At 40.6% G+C, this 18,282-nt stretch overlaps 1 protein-coding gene across 4 annotated transcripts in view; it reads right to left on the bottom strand.

Moving 5' to 3' along the window:
- The window catches only part of LOC308484930 (uncharacterized protein), a 183,609-nt gene that overhangs the window by 95,924 nt on the left and 69,403 nt on the right, over nucleotides 1–18,282 (bottom strand). For all 4 annotated transcript variants that reach the window (XR_013990175.1, XR_013990176.1, XR_013990177.1 and 1 more), the window contains one exon: nucleotides 9,515–9,541. The gene's annotated coding sequence lies outside the window, so the exon portion shown is untranslated. The remainder of the gene's footprint in view (nucleotides 1–9,514; nucleotides 9,542–18,282) is intronic.

Raw genomic sequence — 18,282 nt, 5'->3', positions numbered from 1 at the left:
TGTCTGACTCTCCGTGACCCCATGAACCAGAGCACGCCAGACACTTCTGTCTTCCACTGCCTCCCATAGTTTGGTCAGACTTATGTTGGTAGCTTCAAGAACACTATCCAACCATCTCGTCCTCTGTCGTCCCCTTCTCCTTGTGCCCTCAATCTTTTCCAACATCAGGGTCTTTTCCAGAGAGTCTTCTCTTCTCATGAGGTGGCCAAAGTATTGGAGCCTCAGCTTCAGAATCTGTCCTTCCAGTGAGCACTCAGGGCTGATTTCCTTAAGAATGGAGAGGTTTGTTCTTCTTGCAGTCCATGGGACTCTCAAGAGTCTCCTCCAGCACCATAATTCAAAAGCATCAATTCTTCGGTGATCAGCCTTCTTTATGGTCCAGCTTTCACTTCCATACATCACTACTGGGATAACTATAGCTTTTACTATACAGACCTTTGTTGGCAAGGTGATGTCTCTACACATAGGCTAATAGTATACCAGCAATATTTATATACTACTGTCAAACTGTTTCTTAATTCACAATCAGAAAACATACAGTATGTACATGGAGTCACAAACTAATAAGAGTCAAGTAGATATTCCATGAAAGGAAATGATCAGATTAGTATTTGATTGTAAAGAATCACTGTAAAGAATTTTGAGGCTAAACGCCTTCCAACGTTAATATCCTATACAATTTTTTTGCCAAAAGTGCGCTGGAGCATGATGGTGCTATCAGCAGAGCAACACAGAAGAATGGTGGTACTGTAGGTGCTCCAAAGACAGCAACAGCAAGAGAACAGTCCTTTCTGGATAATAGACTGTTTCAATAAATGTTCTTCATCAGCTGGCCATAATATAAAATAAAATCCATTACAATAAAATTTAGTGATTGAAATGACATACCTGCAGATTCTATAATGGGCTGTGATAAAATAACAGATATATTACCAAGTCAAATGTCCACAAAGGTACACTAAATAACCGTGGATCAGCTGTCACTCAAAACTGTCGTAAGCTGATACTGTTGGCTAAAACCTAGTAGCATTATAAAGGCCACTAGCAGGTGCATCCAATATATAGCAAGGAGAATACAAACAACAGCCATCTTAACAAGAAACTTAAAACAATTAAAGCTTAATTCAGTATTGAATCCCCCCAGGTGCAGGGATTTAAATAGGAAAATCAACCTGGCTTCTTGTTGGTGCAGTAGTTTGACATGATCCCTCCTCATTGCATGTTTTCTCTGCGAGCCTGGTGGCTGCTCTCAAAACACCTGAGATTGGGGAGAATCCAGTCGGTTCCCTACCTTTTGTGGGCGGGTTGGGTGTCTAATGCCCCCACAGCCTATCAGGTGCAGGATCCAAGCCTCTCCGCAAAACTGCCCAATTGTAGGCAGGCTTCGATCCCAGGCTGAGTTCAGGGGCGGGACTGATAGAGCTTCCCTCAGGTCTGTTCCTGGGGCATTTAAACAGCCCACGCCTGGGGAGCCTCACCTGGATTCTTCCCTCATTGGGTCCAAGCGTCAGGGGACATTTGTCTTGCTTTGGGAACTGAAATCACTTCCTTTGAGCATGTTACATGCTCAGTCAGCTCTAGTTGATTTTATCAGTGAGGATCTGTACATTTTGGTCCCCCCCATTTCTCATTTTTTCCAAACTCTCAGTTCTCCACATTTCTGCAGCAATTTGTGATGATGATGATTATTATTATTTTAAAAAAATCCTAATAGAATTGCAGAGTTGGAAGGGATCCTGAGGATCATTTAGTCCAACCCTCTGCAATGCAGGAATATGCAGCAGTCCCATATGGGGATCAAACCTGCAACCCTGATGTTATCAGCACCATGCTTTAACCAGTTGAGCTATCCAGGCTCATGAAAATTATTCAACGTTAGTGTGAATTTCTCCTGATAAACACATTTTTAGATGTTATTCTGACCAATTTTTGCAAGTAATATCTCCTAATACAATGCAGTTCTCTGTTTTTAACAATGTCTTCATTTTTTTGCATATTTTCTCTTAATAGATGCACTGTTAGAAACATTATTTAGTTGGAGAACTGTGCCACAAAATCAGGTATGTTCAAATTCTGATGGCTGTGTTTTGGTACTCATGCTGCTTCAGAAAGCATAAGTTTGATAGGTTGAGCTTTAAAAGCAAACTGAACTGCTTTATTTTATTATTATTATTATTTCCAATGCAAATTTACAACATAAGATATAAATAAAAACAAGACATTAATCAAAAAATTCAAAAAGAAAAAAAGACAATGATAACAAGACATAACAAAACATACATACACTTTGACTCCCTTCCACTCTTTTGAGGCTTCAAGTTTCCAATTTCTCTTAATTGTTGTGTTATTTATACATATTACTTCTAACTTCATACATTTTATAACCATTTCTTTATTTCTTTAAAGAGTTAAAGAAATGATTTAAACCCCTATCCCTAGTCAGGACAGTGAAGGGTTGAATGCAAAGATATTCACATCACTCCGAGAATTCTGTCCACATCTTCAGGTTGTACAATTGGAAAAGTATCCATAGTAACATAACAAGCAGTTGCTGAAGGTAGATCCAATAGTCTTGTATTCAAAGTGAAGCCATCAAGGTGAATAGGGGTGGCTTTATCTGCAAAGTGCCTTGTTGAAAACTGGTCACATGGGGAGCAGTATTCCCAACCTTTCATCCAACCCTAAGAAAGATTGTGATGCAAAAACTGCTTGCTACTCGGGGCCAATCCTTTGGTTAACTCTGAGTGGATGCAACAATGATGAAAAAGTAAGACTTCTTTACTGCCATTGCAGCGCAAGTGTTCGGTGATGAGTCACCAGACCACAAATCTGACACTTTTGTAATTATGCCAGTAATTTCATTCCCATTAGCTCCACAGGAAGTTACAAAGTAGATTTAGCTTCCCCAAGTGAGAAAGGGAATTCAGGTGTGATTTTATCAACCATTTAGGCTATTTTGCTATTGAAGAGGTTGGCAAAGGCTTCGACAGAACCATCTGTCATGGTAACAGAAAAATCCCCCAAACTCATCAGGAGCCCATCAAGCTGTATAAGCCTCTAGAATTCCAGAACTTCCACCGCAGACTGGCTAATGATCTGTCCGTTACAAAGGAGCTACTTTCAGCTCCCCAACACACCCAGATCATAGAAAATGATCAACTCATTGTATGCCCTGCATGATGGGTATAGCCAGATATTAGAAGTGAGAGAGACATCGTTGTTATGGGAGAGATTGTAATGAGATAAGCTTTATCCCCCCTATGGTGGTTCAGAGCAGTCTGCAGCTAAAACATACACTAGCAGGCAACACAACAGCCGATATATGAACTGACCTGGACCCTGTGATCATTTTGGATCAATTGCTTCAAGTTACAAGAAATGAGATACCAACGAAACATCATGAATAACTTTGCTGGTGGTAAGAGCTGTTTGACAGTGGAACAGACTCCATCAGAAGGTGATGCACTCTCCTTCATTGAAGGTTTCTAAGCAGAGGTTTAGTAATGTATGGAAGTGAGAGCTGGACCATAAAGAAGGCTGATCGCTGAAGAATTGATGCTTTTGAATTAAGGTGCTGGAGGAGACTCTTGAGAGTCTCATGGACTGCAAGAAGATCAAACCTATCCATTCTGAAGGAAATCAGCCCTGAGTGCTCACTGGAAGGACAAATTGTGAAGCTGAGGCTCCAGTACTTTGGCCACCTCATGAGAAGAAAAGACTCCCTGGAAAAGACCCTGATGTTGGGAAAGACTGAGGGCACAAGGAGAAGGGGACGACAGAGGACAAGATGGTTGGACCGTGTTCTAGAAGCTACCAGCATGAGTTTGACCAAACTCCGGGAGGCAGTGGAAGATAGGAGTGCCTGGCATGCTCTGGTCCATGGGGTCACGAAGAGTTGAACACGACTAAACGACTAAACAACAACAAGCAGAGGTTGGATGACCAACTGTCATAGATGCTTTAGTTGAGATTCATGGCCAGCATGACTAAGCCACTTCTGGCGAACCAGAGCAGCGCACAGAAACGCCGTTTACCTTCCTGCCGGAGCGATACCTATTTATCTACTTGCACTTTGACGTGCTTTCAAACTGCTAGGTGGGCAGGAGCAGGGACCGAGCAACGGGAGCTCACCCCGTCGTGGGGATTCGAACCGCTGACCTTCTGATCAGCAAGTCCTAGGTTCTGTGGTTTAACCCACAGTGCCACCTGCGTCCCTGTTCTACTTCACATAGAGAAACATTAAAGTCCTACAAATATGGAAGCCTCTAGCTTGATCAGGACAGATATGTCAGTTCGATTAATGTAGAAAACTTTTTTTGTACTCCATTTCTCCTCTGTATGCACTCATCGCACAATAATCTACCTTCATCTTTAAAAGGTTGATCAGAAAGAAATAATCTTAAAAGTGCTTTCAGAACCTTTCCTTGAATTGGTGAAATTCCTAGAGACATTTTGCATTCATTTTTCATGAACTAGGATTTACTGTGAATATCCCCCCTACCCCAAGGTCAAGAGAGACAATGAAATCATAAAATATGGTGAAAGGATTAAAAGTGTGTCATGTCTAAAAACGTCTTCGTTTTCTAGCTTGAAACGTATGGCTTATTCATTTTTTATACGAGGGCCTGTGCAGTCCATTAGAAAATAGTTACCATACTATATTGCTGCATATTTTTTCACATTATATTAAGTCATGCTTTCACACACCACGATCAGTTTTTTTGGGAAACCAACATTTTGAATAAAAACTCTCATTTTTCACACTGTTATGAACTTCAAAGGACAGAACCAGAGTAAAGCGAGATAAAACTTACCACAATAGCATTGGGCTTAAATTAATCAGAGTTTGTAAACATTTTACCTTGTTACAGCAGACTCTACTAAAGCTATTATTGCAACAATAAAAATCCTCACTAAAACACCAAAGATAAAGGAAAGAGTGGAACGTCTTCCTTTGAACCTGATATGATTCTTCAATAATGTAACTTTTGATGCATTTTATTACCAACCATTAACAGTTTTAAATTGATACATAGTATGACTTGTTGATATAAATCAGAAGAAGAATATTGCAGGAACTAATCTGAACTCCATGAACTGGCATAAACATAAATAATTGTGCAAATTTATATCACCACAAGCTGCAAACTTCCTGTAATTCTTCCAGTTATTCATTCCTTCAAAGGGTTGCTGCACATTGAAAGATATAACGATATGGTATTATATTAACAGGATAACAGAGCCAAAGGGCAAGAGGGTGGAGACACTGACTGGAGGCTGGTTCACAGAGAATCCTAGAATCAAAGAGTTGGAAGGTATTCCCAAAGGCCAATGCAGGAATCTCAGCTAAAGCATGCTGTGGAAGGGAGATTACTGGGTTGTCTTTTTGTTTTTGTTACGTGTTTGTGTGTTTTATATTGTAATTTTGTGTTGTGAACAACCCTGAAATCTGCAGGTATAGGGCGGTATACAAATTTAATAAATAAATAAGATGGAAATTCCCAGGTGTAAAAAAAAAAAAGGTTATTTACGTATGCCACTACGGTGGCCTGTGTTTTGTTAGCCCCAAAATGGAAAATGAGCGAGGTCCCAACCAAAGAAGAATGGCAACTTAAACTGCTGGAATATGTGCAGCTTGCAGATCTAACTTATAGAATAAGAGAACGAGAAGAACATTCTTTAAAGAAGATTGGAAAATGTTTATTGAACATATGGGGGGAAATTGTGTACAGCTGAAAATGCTGGCAGCATTAAGATAAATTCAACAGTGTAAATAAGTTTTGATGGAAGCAATTATGGAATACTGAATGGTTTAGTAGTTTATATAAAATATGCAGGGATTTATGCTACGCAAAATGAACCATGGAAAGAGAAGAAGGGAAGTCACTGATATTTTAAGGTTGTCTAAATGAATATTCTAAAATGTAAAACAGAAAATTTAATAAAAACAGAAATGTGTGTGTGTGTGTGTGTGTGTATGTATCATATTTTTTGCTCTATAAGACGCACCAGACCATAAGACGCACCTAGTTTTTGGAGGAGGAAAACAAGAAAAAAAATATTCTGAATTTCAGAAGCCAGAACAACAAGAGGGATCGCTGCGCAGCGAAAGCAGCGATCCCTCTTGCTGTTCTGGCTTCTGGGATAGCTGTGAAGCCTGCATTTGCTCCATAAGACACACACACATTTCCCCTTAGTTTTTAGGAGAGAAAAAGTGAGTCTTATAGAGCAAAAAATATGGTATAACACAAATTCAATAAATAAATACATGAATTGTATTGCAATACTGGATTAGATAAGACATTATCTGGTCCAGCAAGTGCATTCTTCTGGTCAATGCACTTTAGGAATATGTATTGCGGCTCTAAAGAGCTACTACCTGAAAACTTGGTAAGTTTCAACTCCTATTTATTTTGGCAGTATTATAAAACAATCAGACTACAGTGGTACCTCAGGTTACATACGCTTCAGGTTACAGACTTCGCTAACCCAGAAATAGTGCTTCAGGTTAAGAACTTTGCTTCAGGATGAGAACAGAAATCGTGCTCCGGTGGTGCAGCGGCAGCAGGAGGCCCCATTAGCTAAAGTGGTGCTTCAGGTTAAGAACAGTTTCAGGTTAAGAACGGACCTCCAGAATGAATTAAGTACTTAACCCGAGGTACCACTGTACGTATCCCTTCTTCCCTTTAAAAATTGGGGGAGGGGAAGAGTAGGAAGAAAATATTTAAATTTAAGGTTTGAATTGGTTGGAAATCCAGGCTAGTAGGGGAGATGAGTGTCAGTTTGAAACACAACAACTGTATTTTTAATCCATGGCGCCAGTTGTGTTCCGTTTGAGCTTCAGAGTTTTGCCAAAGCCTTGGTTCATTCATGGCTAATCTGTGGGGTTTTCCTCTGCTAACTCTGAGCCTTGCAAACTCTTCCGACACCTCTAATGATGATCCTTGTATTCTATTACATATCTACAAATTGTAATGACAGATTTTTGACGCAGATGTTTTTGCATGATATTTGGAATGACACTTGACAGTTTTCAGTGGATACAACTAAACCAGAGTTGGCATACGTTAATTATAATATAATGCCGCAGTCATTTTGAGGAGCTTCAGGGGGTAATGACGGCATCAGCTGCTATGCTCAGCTTGAGCTAATTCCTATGTAAGCAATTCTTACAAGGACTGTATACATTATTTGGCCTTTAAAATTACTATGCAATATTTATTTGTTTTTAAATTTCTATTTACATTATACAAGTTGGACTCTTGGGTATGCATTTATATCAAATTTGCCATTTTTAAGTAGCTGGCATATGTTTCACAGGAAGTCTCCCATCCAGATAATAATATATACATGTTTGCTTTGCCAGTATAAAATCATGCGTCTTTAGATCAGTCTGTGGATTTTATAGAAGTTGTGACAATTGTGAACACACGAGAGGTGCACTAAAATCCTATGGCTGTTTCACACCTGCACCACTTGGCATCAGCAGTCTCAAGTTATGACTGACATGCTTCAATGGGCTACGGCAGATTCAACACTAAAAACCAAATTAAGCCAAACACAACCCTTTTTGATTGATTGATTAATCCATTGAAATATTTATAGGCAATTCTGATGATCTACCAGGGTCCTCATTCCATTGGCCAGACAATGCAAGTGGTGGACAGGATTGACCCAGCATCCCAGCTCCTATTCCTGACATCACACAGAAGCTGTAGAATTTGAGAGTCTACCTGATAGTCAGCTGAAGCCTAAGCAGGGTGCCAACTTGAATAAAATATTGGTGGAGAGAGCAAGTAATCCCCAGCCAACATAATTGATCACAAGACGCGGTGCATGCACTGTCATTGAAATTCTACACAACATTGATACGGAGTAGATTCCAATGTATAGGTAGCAGAGTAAAAACTTGAACATGTTGCAGGCTTCCCAACAAATAGACAAGAGGCAATTGTATTTCATCCAGCAGAACTTTACTGCTACTGAAGGCAAATGAGCATAACAATCACAAATCCAATACATTCAGGATTGGCACTGCCCACAAGTAATCCAGTTTCAGCAGACTTAACTTAAACTTACAATAACTTAGAATAAGTCTAAACCTTAACACTACAGTGGTACCTTGGTATGCATACGTCTTGGTTTGCATACATTTTGGATTACAAACATGTCAAACCTAGAAGTGCGTGTCCCAGTTTGCAACCTGTTTTTGGATTACAAACCTTTTTTTGGGGGGGGGGGGATTACGAACAATTTTTTTTTGGAGGCCCCATTGGCGAAAGCACGCCTTGGGTTACAACCTGTTTTGGTTTACAGATGGACCTCTGGAACGGATTATGGTTGCAAACCAAGGTACCACTGTATAGCATACTATGTACAGAACAGCACACCAGAAGGAAGAGGGATAGAAAGAGAAAGTGAAACCAAGGCTCCTTCTGGCCTATTATTATAGTCTCAAATCAGTCGCTTAAGCAATTCAGTCTCTTAAGCTTAAACCAAAAAATAGTATTCCCTATGAAATTGAATACAGTGGTTACATATGCTTCAGGTTACATACGCTTCAGTTTACAGACTCCGCTAACTCAGAAATATTACCTTGGGTTAAGAACTTTGCTTCAGGATGAGAACAGAAATCGTGCTCCGGCGGTGTGGAAGCAGCAGGAGGCCGCATTAGCTAAAGTCATGCTTCAGGTTAAGAAAACTCTCAGGTTAAGTATGGACCTCTGGAACAAATTAAGTACTTAACCTGAGGTACCACTGTATCAATATACGTATCAAGGCTTTGAGATCAGACCACTGGAGAAGCCTGGAAAACTACCTTGGGAGTGTGCTACCTGCAAGCCCCAGTAAAAGAGCCCCATCGGGGGCAAACAGCGGCCTCTTGATTACTTGGACTGCCAGGGCGAAACAGGTGCAAAACGCCGGTACCCTGTATACAACTTCGCTAACATCCATCTTAAAAAGAAAAGAAAAGAAAGTAGAGACATCACCTTGCCAACAAAGGTCCGTATAGTTAAAGCCATGGTTTTCCCAGTAGTGATGCATGGAAGTGAAAGCTGGACCATAAAGAAGGCTGATCGCCGAAGAATTGATGCTTTTGAATTATGGTGCTGGAGGAGACTCTTGAGAGTCCCATGGACTGCAAGAAGATCAAACGCATCCATTCTTAAGGAAATTAGCCCTGAGTGCTCACTGGAAGGACAGATTGTGAAGCTGAGGCTCCAATACTTTGGCCACCTCATGAGAAGAGAAGACTCCCTGGAAAAGACCCTGAAGTTGGGAAAGATGGAGGGCACAAGCAGAAGGGGACGACAGAGGACGAGTTGGTTGGACAGTGTTCTCGAAGCTACCAGCATGAGTTTGACCAAAATGCGGGAGGCAGTGGAAGACAGGAGTGCCTGGCGTGCTCTGGTCCATGGGGTCACGAAGAGTTGGACACGACTAAACAACAACAACAACATCCATCTACAACTTCACTAGCATCTCTCGGTATTGTGAACAACATCACACTTACCTTTTGTTGGTATCTTCATGAACTTACCTAAAAGCATAAAGAAAACAAAAGACTGAGTTAAGCACTTGAAAAATCCATTGAAATCAGACATTATAAGTTCATCTTAGGTTGGGTAGTTCGCAAGGCTCTGTGGCTTTGTGTATTTTTCTCAGAAGATTGATAAAGAATGTATAATCATTTTGGTAATTATTGTGTGTATATTAGTCGCCAACGTGTTGTATGAGTCGTACTACTTCTATCATCAGCACAGGTTGCATTTTTCAAGCACTTATTATTATAGTCAGCATGACGTTGAGAGAAAGAGATAACAGAACCAGATTAAGCCAGCTGTACTCAACTTCTCTGAAGGAATAACCCAAACATCATTAACCTTCTGCTTGTTTCTTTCACACAGATATGCTTCCAGAACCCTCTTGAATTAAGTAGAATAGGAAAGATCTCTACAAATCAGATCAATACTTTCTGTACTAAGAAATGCAAACTGACATGCACACCATTTGAATGGCAATGCCCATCAACTTTTTTGGGGAGGGGCAGCATGGCGTTTGCCTCCTAGGTGGGTCATAAGGAAAGGGTTAAAATAAGTGTGATGTGATTGGCCAGTGGGAATGCAAGGGAGGAGTAAAAGTTAGAGTGGGAGGTTTTGAAAGTCAGTTGAGGTTTGGGAATTGGAGAAGGAAGAGGGAGGAATAGACTTCCGGAGGTGGCGCCAACGGCAATGGCGGAATCCCTCTAATTCGGAGGGAGACCGCTCCACAGAAATCGGGTCTAATACTGCTTCGGCGCAGCGGGGACCCTTTAAACCACAGGCGGGTGAAGCCTGTGACCCTGGGACTCGGCGGGCACTGTTTGCGCCCCCCCCAATCTGCAAAGGAACCCGGCAACGGGCTCCGGAACAGAGCGGGGAAGTGGCGCTGTGCTGCGAGTCGTCTGCTTCTTTTGTGGAGTGAAGCCGCGTAGCTGTTGCCGGAGAGCGCTGCCTTTTTTCCTGGACAATTCGGACTTTAAAACAAATATCCGTGAGTACCCAGAATTTGTACAAATTGGGACAGTAAATGAAGATTAGTGAAAAGGACAGAATTGGATTATAAAAAAAAAAAGAAAAATCGATTGAATTTGGTACGGAGCGGGAAGGGCTAAACAGGAAGTCACCCTTCCGTTCTTTTGTAAATACAACAAAGCAAAGGCAACTTATACTAGAGCTTTGAAAATTGCTTTTAAAAGAGTGGATTCCAACATTTCAAATTGGGAATATTTTTTTGGACTATTTGAAGCAGTAAAAGGAAGTTATTTTCGTCCTGATCCTGGAGCGGGGAAGTCAGGACTGACGTGAATCAATCAAGATATCTGTGTGAGACAGATAGTTAAAAGAAGAGAATTTTTGTGACTCTACTGTTCCCTTTCGCATTTTAAAGGAATATATATGGACAAAGTATCTCAAGTAACATGGAAATGTAACAAAAACAAATATAAGTCTTCTCCCTAGGGGGAGCCTTAGAGACTGTAACTAATGCCAAGGACTTGACAGTTGTTACAAATAATCATGGGAGAGTGCAACAATGTTTTCAGAAGTTGTGGTTTGCCTGCTTAACAAAACAAATACTCTACTGGAAGAATTACATGATAAGGTGAACCAGATGGCCAAGTCGACTGGAAATCATAGACAGGCAGTGGAAGGCTTTGATCAAACTGTGGGAATATATGTGGAGTCTATTCAGGACTCAAACCAGGAGTGTGTTTTGACAGAACAGGGGTTTGTGGCATTAAATCAGGAGTGTGGCTTGACAGAACAGTCTCAACAGGATCTTGATCCTTCGGATTTGATAATGGAACTTGGAAAAAACCAGATATGGGAAGGGAAAGTTTGGGGTGGTTTGGAAATGGGGGGCTGGATTGCCCCCCCTACGTTGGGATATCTGGACTTTTTAAATACAGTAACAGGCTGCGACATGTTTGGAATTGTGGGGGCCCACAACTTTGGAGGGCCCTTGAAGTATGTTCTTAAAGACTACATGGAATGCAGCGATGAACAGGGAAAAGGATCTGATCTGATGAGAAGGGTTAAAAACACTATTAAGTTGGAGTTACTACGAGCAAGTGACTACAGCCACAAATATGAAGAAAAGCTGCGGAAGGGCCATGGAAGTGACCTGAGGGCCTCGGACATAAGGTCACCGGGTTAGATTGAGGAATAAGGACTGACAAATCCCGAAACCAGGAGGAAGGGACGTTGGATTAAGATTGGACTTGTTTATATGCTTTTTTCTCTTTTCTCGTTTTTTTAACTAACAGAATGTTTTATAAAGTTGATGAATGCTAGAATGATAGAAAAATGAATGATAGAAAAATGTTGGAAGAAATTACCTGGCTTTAGTAAAGATGTATAAAGAATTATGAAAGAATATTATGAATATAAGAAGCTGGTAAAGTTAAGATCTAAATTTTAAATTTTAAGGTTTATTTTATTATAGAAAGATGGAAAGGATTTGCTGGGATAATTAATAACTAGAATACAAAAGAAGGGAGGAGGAGGAGGTATAATGTTTTTTCTTCTTTATTATTGTTTTTCTTCTGTATTTTTTACTTTCTCATATTTTTACTTTTTACTTTTGTATCTTTTTCTTTTTTGTGTAAGTTTTTGTATTTTCTATCTTTTGTTTTTGTGTAATTTTTGTATTTTTTTTGAAATCTCAATAAATATTATTAAAAAAAAAAAGGAAGAGGGAGGAATAGGCAGTGGGTTGGTCGAGTTGTATTGTGAGAGAGTGAGAGGAATTGTTAGGTGGAGTCAGATAGATAGTTGGGAATAATCAGTTTGAAGTTGTTAGGAATTAAGGTTAAGAAACTGCCAAGAAAGACTAACCGAAACCATAAGCTTGTTACTGCATTTAAAAAGAAACTTGATTATTTGTTAATGTTAACATCTGTCTGGACTCCGTGTTTCCCCATGAGAAATGGGGTGGTGGCAGCGAAGAACGCAATCACAGTGGTGGCACAGGGTCAATAGACTGTCAAACATCCGGGGACCCTGTGTGATCACCACAGGCAGTCTATGAACCTAAGGAGTGTGGTGGGAGAGACCACTGACACTGGATCATTTAAATGGCCCAATTAGACAGTCAAAAGGCAGACCTGTTTGCCAGGGAGCACGGAGGAGACATGGAAGCCAGATGGGAGGAGGATGAAATACAGACTAACATAACTGTGCAAATAATACATCATTCTCAGAATAATTTTAAGCAAAAGTCCACACCCATTGCTTCCCCCCGCCCCGAGGTATGCTTTGTAAGATATACAGATTTGTCATGCCGATGTAGATCTATTTTCCTTGATCAGTACTTTCATCTACATTGAGAGAAAGCAGAGGTTCCCTTGGAATAGATTCTGTAGATGGTAATGGACGTAAAAGGTGGTGTGGGTCAGGGAGAGATGAATTGCAAACAGGTCCCAAAAGAGAATTTATTAATACAGTACCAGGGTCATGTGCTAAAGCTCTCTGGAAACACACTGCGGTATAGGAGAACTTGCATTTCTTAGTTGCCCAGCTGAAGGTACTTGCTGAAACATGTTGGACAATTCAACTGTGTTAATAACTTCTCCTTTGGAACCAGCTTAAAGTTCAGCACAATCCCTTTCACACATTTGAAGGTTGGTGACTTGTTTGCTATTGTAGAGAATGCTCAAATCTTAAACTGTATGTATTTGGTGGGGTTGACTGTCTCACACACTCCTCCAAGCCCATCTTAGGAAGTATCTTGGCAATACTATGATTTACGATGGTTTTGCTGAATTCTATTAATTGTTTTTGTTTTAATGGTATTATTAAAATGGTTATTAAAAACAATTAAAATGAGTCAATGTGCTGCTTCCAGTGGCATAAACACTCTGTCCCAACCTATGAAAATCACATTCCCTTGGCCTAAACACTAGTTTAGATACATGTGCTTCTTTGACTTTTATTAAGTTTTTATAAATTCTATTTTAGCTGGTCCCTTGTCAGCCTAGCAGCTAGCAAATGTCCATTTACCACAAACCTCTTCTTTTCTTGCAACTCCATTAAATTTGGGGAGGGGATAGAGTTAATAGAGAGGAAAATCCTGTGAAATAGCCCCATAGTTATTATTGGTGGCTATGCCTTGTCTAAACTTCTGACAGTGGTAAAAAAATTGTGGGGTGTGTGGGTGTGGGTGTGAGAGAGAGATGGTATTTTAACCTTTCATTTTACTGCTGTCTTGTGCTTCAGCAATTCTCCCTAATATGAAGCATTTTAACAATCTTTAAATCTTGAGCTATTCTTACTTATGTAAAGACCTTGAATATCTTCTGCTCACTTCATAGTAAAATGAGAGGGTCATAACCTCCATTTAGTGGTAAAATCTTTCACACAAAAAGCACATTTCTCTGATTCTTACCAACAAATAACCTCTCTCATTCAATATCCTTCATCAATCCCCCTTTTTGTTATATGAGAGGAGGAGAGAAAATGAAGAAAAGCAATTTAGTTTTGACTCCTTGAATCTTATATAAATAATGTGTTGTTTTCTGCTTGCTCGGTGTCCCTTTTAGACCTTCTGCACATGTACACTAATGTATAAAGGAGGAAGTGGGGGTGGGATCATGTGTCTGGTTGGGTCCACCCCCTGATTCTGATCTGCCTTGTACTCTTTGCCCCAACCTTATCCAGTTAAAGAGCTGCAAAGTGTTCTCTATCTCCATACAGCTGTATGTGCTTCTTGAGAGCAGAAACCCTGCCTGAATGAAGTTCCCTATGCAGGGAGTAAACATTGGCACACCACTGTGTCAGCGTTCAAAGGTTGAAGGGTAAGTGCCTCCAAAGGAATTGCCATTTTCCACACCCACCCTTAGCTTTCAAATGTTTCTACTCATAATAAGCATCCAATGTGTTTTCTGGTTCACCTTCCAGTCCTCTCTCTCTACTCTTCCTCAGATGCGTTCCCAAAAAATTGCTTTGAATTTCACTTCCTGTGACAACAGAGAAATGTGTGGAAGCCATCTGAGGAAGGTCAGTAATCTGAGCACCTGATTACTTGTGACATTCCCATGTAGGAACAATGCCATAGACCCTCCAAGTGTCCCCATTTTCCAGGAACAGTCCTGGATATACAGAAATCATCCCGGTTTCTGTTTTGATCCTGGAATGTCCCGCTTTTCCTTAGGACATCCCTACTTTCATCGGAGAAATGTTGGAGGGTATGGAGTTATGCGACCCAAGGACATAAGTAACTATACAATCTTTAGAAGACACCTTGAAGGCAGCCCTGTATAGGAAAGTTTTGTTTAATGTTTTATTATCTTTTTATGTATGTTGGAAGCCTCCCAGGAAGACTGGGGCAACCCAGTCAGATGGGTGGGGTATAAATAATAAAAGTATGTTGTTCTTATTATTGTGGGATAGGTAAAGGTAAAGGGACCCCTGACCATTAGGTCCAGTTGTGGCCGACTCTGGGGTTACGGCACTCATCTCTCTTTATTGGCCGAGGGAGCCGGCGTACAGCTTCCGGGTCATGTGGCCAGCATGACTAAGCTGCTTCTGGTGAACCAGAGCAGCGCACGGAAACGCCATTTACCTTCCCGCCAGAGCAGTACATATTTATCTACTTGCACTTTGACGTGCTTTCGAACTGCTAGGTTGGCAGGAGCAGGGACCGAGCAACGGAAGCTCACCCCGTCGCAGGGATCTGAACCACCAACCTTCTGATTAGCAAGTCCTAGGCTCTGTGGTTTAACTCACAGCACTACCCGCATCCCTTTATTGTGGGATAGGATGTCCCTACTTTCATAAGAAAAATGTTGGATGGTTTGATGCCAGATTGTGAGAAAAAATACCCATAGGTAATTCCTCCGCAAACAAATAAAGCGGGAAGGGAAGTAAATTGCACATACAGAGAAACAGGATGCACAGAGTGAATTTTCCATTGTTTATTTCCTCTTTTCTCTCTCTCCTTTACAGATAATTTATCCTGTTCTTCCCACTCTCAACTCCTAGGGAAATGATACGAAAACCTTGACCACCCTTCTAGATGCATGATAACACACATACACACAGGATTTGCAAGATGTTGTAGTCATAAAGTGGTAAACGGCATGAAGAAAGCTTAAAAGGTGAAGTTACTCATATTATTAGATATGGAATAGTCAATTAATGATTACAGGAAAATACTTTGTAACTTATTAAAACTTGGGAGTTAAACGTTATTGCTGCAGGTAGACTGATATATACACGTGCAAACAGCATTAAAATACAATCCTTTAATCTCTTTTCAGGACAAATTTAGCAATAAAGAGAGAGAAAAGGTTTTAAAATAGAAAGTGTTATCAGCCAAATATATAACTTTACGGAGTGCACAGGTCTGATAGATACAGGAAAGCAGACATAAATTAGAACAGTCAATTTTGTTGGCGGTGGGCCCTTTGACAGATTCATGACAAGATGGAGGAATAATTTTTGTAAGAAAGAGAAGGTTGAAAGATTCATGATCCGACACAGAAAAATCAGTTTTATGGGGGGAAGCTGGCCTAGGAGATTTGTGATGGAAGCATTTTTTGAGAACTCTTAGGTGGATAGATGCAAGCTAAGAATAATTATGCAGCGTGATCCAAAGCATGCTTATTAGGAAGTCGTTCCCGGTGAGTTCAGTGGGAATTACTTTTCTATCAGGACTAGCCTGAAGTGGAGAGGGTTTACTTTCTAGTTCAAAGTCTTTGAGGTCAATGGAGTGTGCTGGGAATTAGAATGCCAGAACAGAGTGCATTGCTGCATTGACCAGGTGAACTCAGAAGTCTGTCTTTTAGGATTTATTCCAGAATAAACTGTCTCTACTTCCTCCTGGTTACACAGGGCCTAATAAAAAACAACCTTATTCCCTTTTGCACATGAAGAGAATTCTAAGGACTGAGGAAGCACAAACACAAGCAGACACAGTCCGTGGTAGATTACCAGGTTAGTTCCCAGCTCCTACTCAACTTTAAGGAGAGTTCTAGGACACAGATATAAATTATAACTAACCAAACATACTCATAGAGTGATACTCAGCTGTGGCATCCCATCAGTCAAAGTATTTCCACTTACTCAATGGGACTTTCCCACCTCTCTTCTCCCTGCATTCTCCCCAATTCTGCTCCAGAAGGTTAGGGGAACCCCTAAAACAGATTTAGGGGTGAGTGGTGGAAGGAAAGAGAGAGAAATTTCTTTGTGCAATCAAAAAACCTTGCACTCACATAGTATTCATTCAAAGTTATGCTGAATTCCACCTAAAGTTGTTCTCTCTCATTTTCTTTGGGGAAAAATGTCCCTGTTTTTGACACTCTTCTCAAAATATCTTAACGAGCTTTCATTTTCTTCTGAATTGCACATGCATTCAAAGAAGTCCTGTCACATCAGCATTGTAATGATATTCTGATATGAAGGTCTACTTCATCTTCTTTTGTGATCACTTGTAGCCGAGTAAGATTGTCTTCCATAAAAACTGTTTTAACAGTGAGTCTGTAAGTGACTGTGGAGGCCAGTTGTGGATCCACACGTCCTTCCACAGTGGAGACAGAGGTTTCCAGGTAGGAGTTGATCACAGTGAGGATTTGCCAAGCATACCTTCCTCTTAGCTTGTTTCTGCCTTTTGTCCTGAGTCTGAGCATCTTCAAAGCCCATGACACCTTTGGCAAAGGCTATTCTCCAACTGGGGCACTCACAGGCCATTGTTTCCCAGTTGTCAGTGTTTATACTACTTTTTTTTAAGATTTACCTTGAGGGAGTCTTTAAACCTATTTGTTGACCACGAGCATTACACTTCCCATTTTTAAAGTTTGGAATAGAGTAGCTGCTTTGGAAGATGATGATCAGGCATCCACATAACATGACCAATCCAATGAAGTTGATGTTGAAGAATCACCACTTCGACACTGGTGATTTTTGCTTCTTCCAGCACTGGCATTAGTTGGCCTGTCTTCCCAAGTGATATGTAATTTTTTTTGGAGGTGCCATTGATGGAATCTTTCCAGGATTTGGAGATGGTGTTTATAAGTGGTCCATGTTTGACTAGCATACAGTAAGATTGGTAGTACAATATGATATGAAGGTATCCTCTTCTCAGTAACAGAGCTGCCCCCTTGGTCAGCACTCTATGTGTTTTGCCCCATTGACCCACACAACTTTATCCAGTGATGTTTCCTGACATGTTGAGTACTCCCTGAGTCATCTTATAGCATCATCCCATTTCTTAACCCATCCTATGGAGGCTGTCCTGTATCTCTTTGCAAAGTTGAATAGGAGCGATGAACTAGCTTGTTGATCCACCATGATCTCATGTTCCTCTTTATCAAAGTCACTGCTGACAAAAGAATCAGCAGCAGCTCCAAAAACGCACAGCACACATTTTCAAATAGAAACAGCAACTTGAAATCAACACACACACACACACACACACACACACACACACACACACATCTGTACTTGTACTAGAAACCAGCTACCCTGAACCACTGACCCAGGAAAGCATTTGCAATCCCCTCCTTCTTTTTACACCACAACTACAATCGGAAACATCTTCAGCTGTCATTGAAGCATACGTTCACTTCCTAACAAATAGGTTTTTTAAATTATTTTTTGCTGCAGTTAATTTAAAGTTCACCGCTGTAAGCAAGCATCATTATTTGCAGACCTGCTTAGCATTAACACTTCCATACCATTTCTTGAACAGAGGAGGAATAATGAGCAATTAGATGATGCAGACCTAGGAAACAGGAGCTGGCAA

The sequence above is a fragment of the Podarcis pityusensis genome (genome assembly GCF_964106645.2).
Source record: "Podarcis pityusensis genome assembly, chromosome: 9".
Classification (NCBI taxonomy): domain Eukaryota; kingdom Metazoa; phylum Chordata; class Lepidosauria; order Squamata; family Lacertidae; genus Podarcis; species Podarcis pityusensis.
The sequence above is the reverse complement of the archived record's forward strand: the minus strand, read 5'-3'. Positions and strand labels throughout refer to the sequence as shown.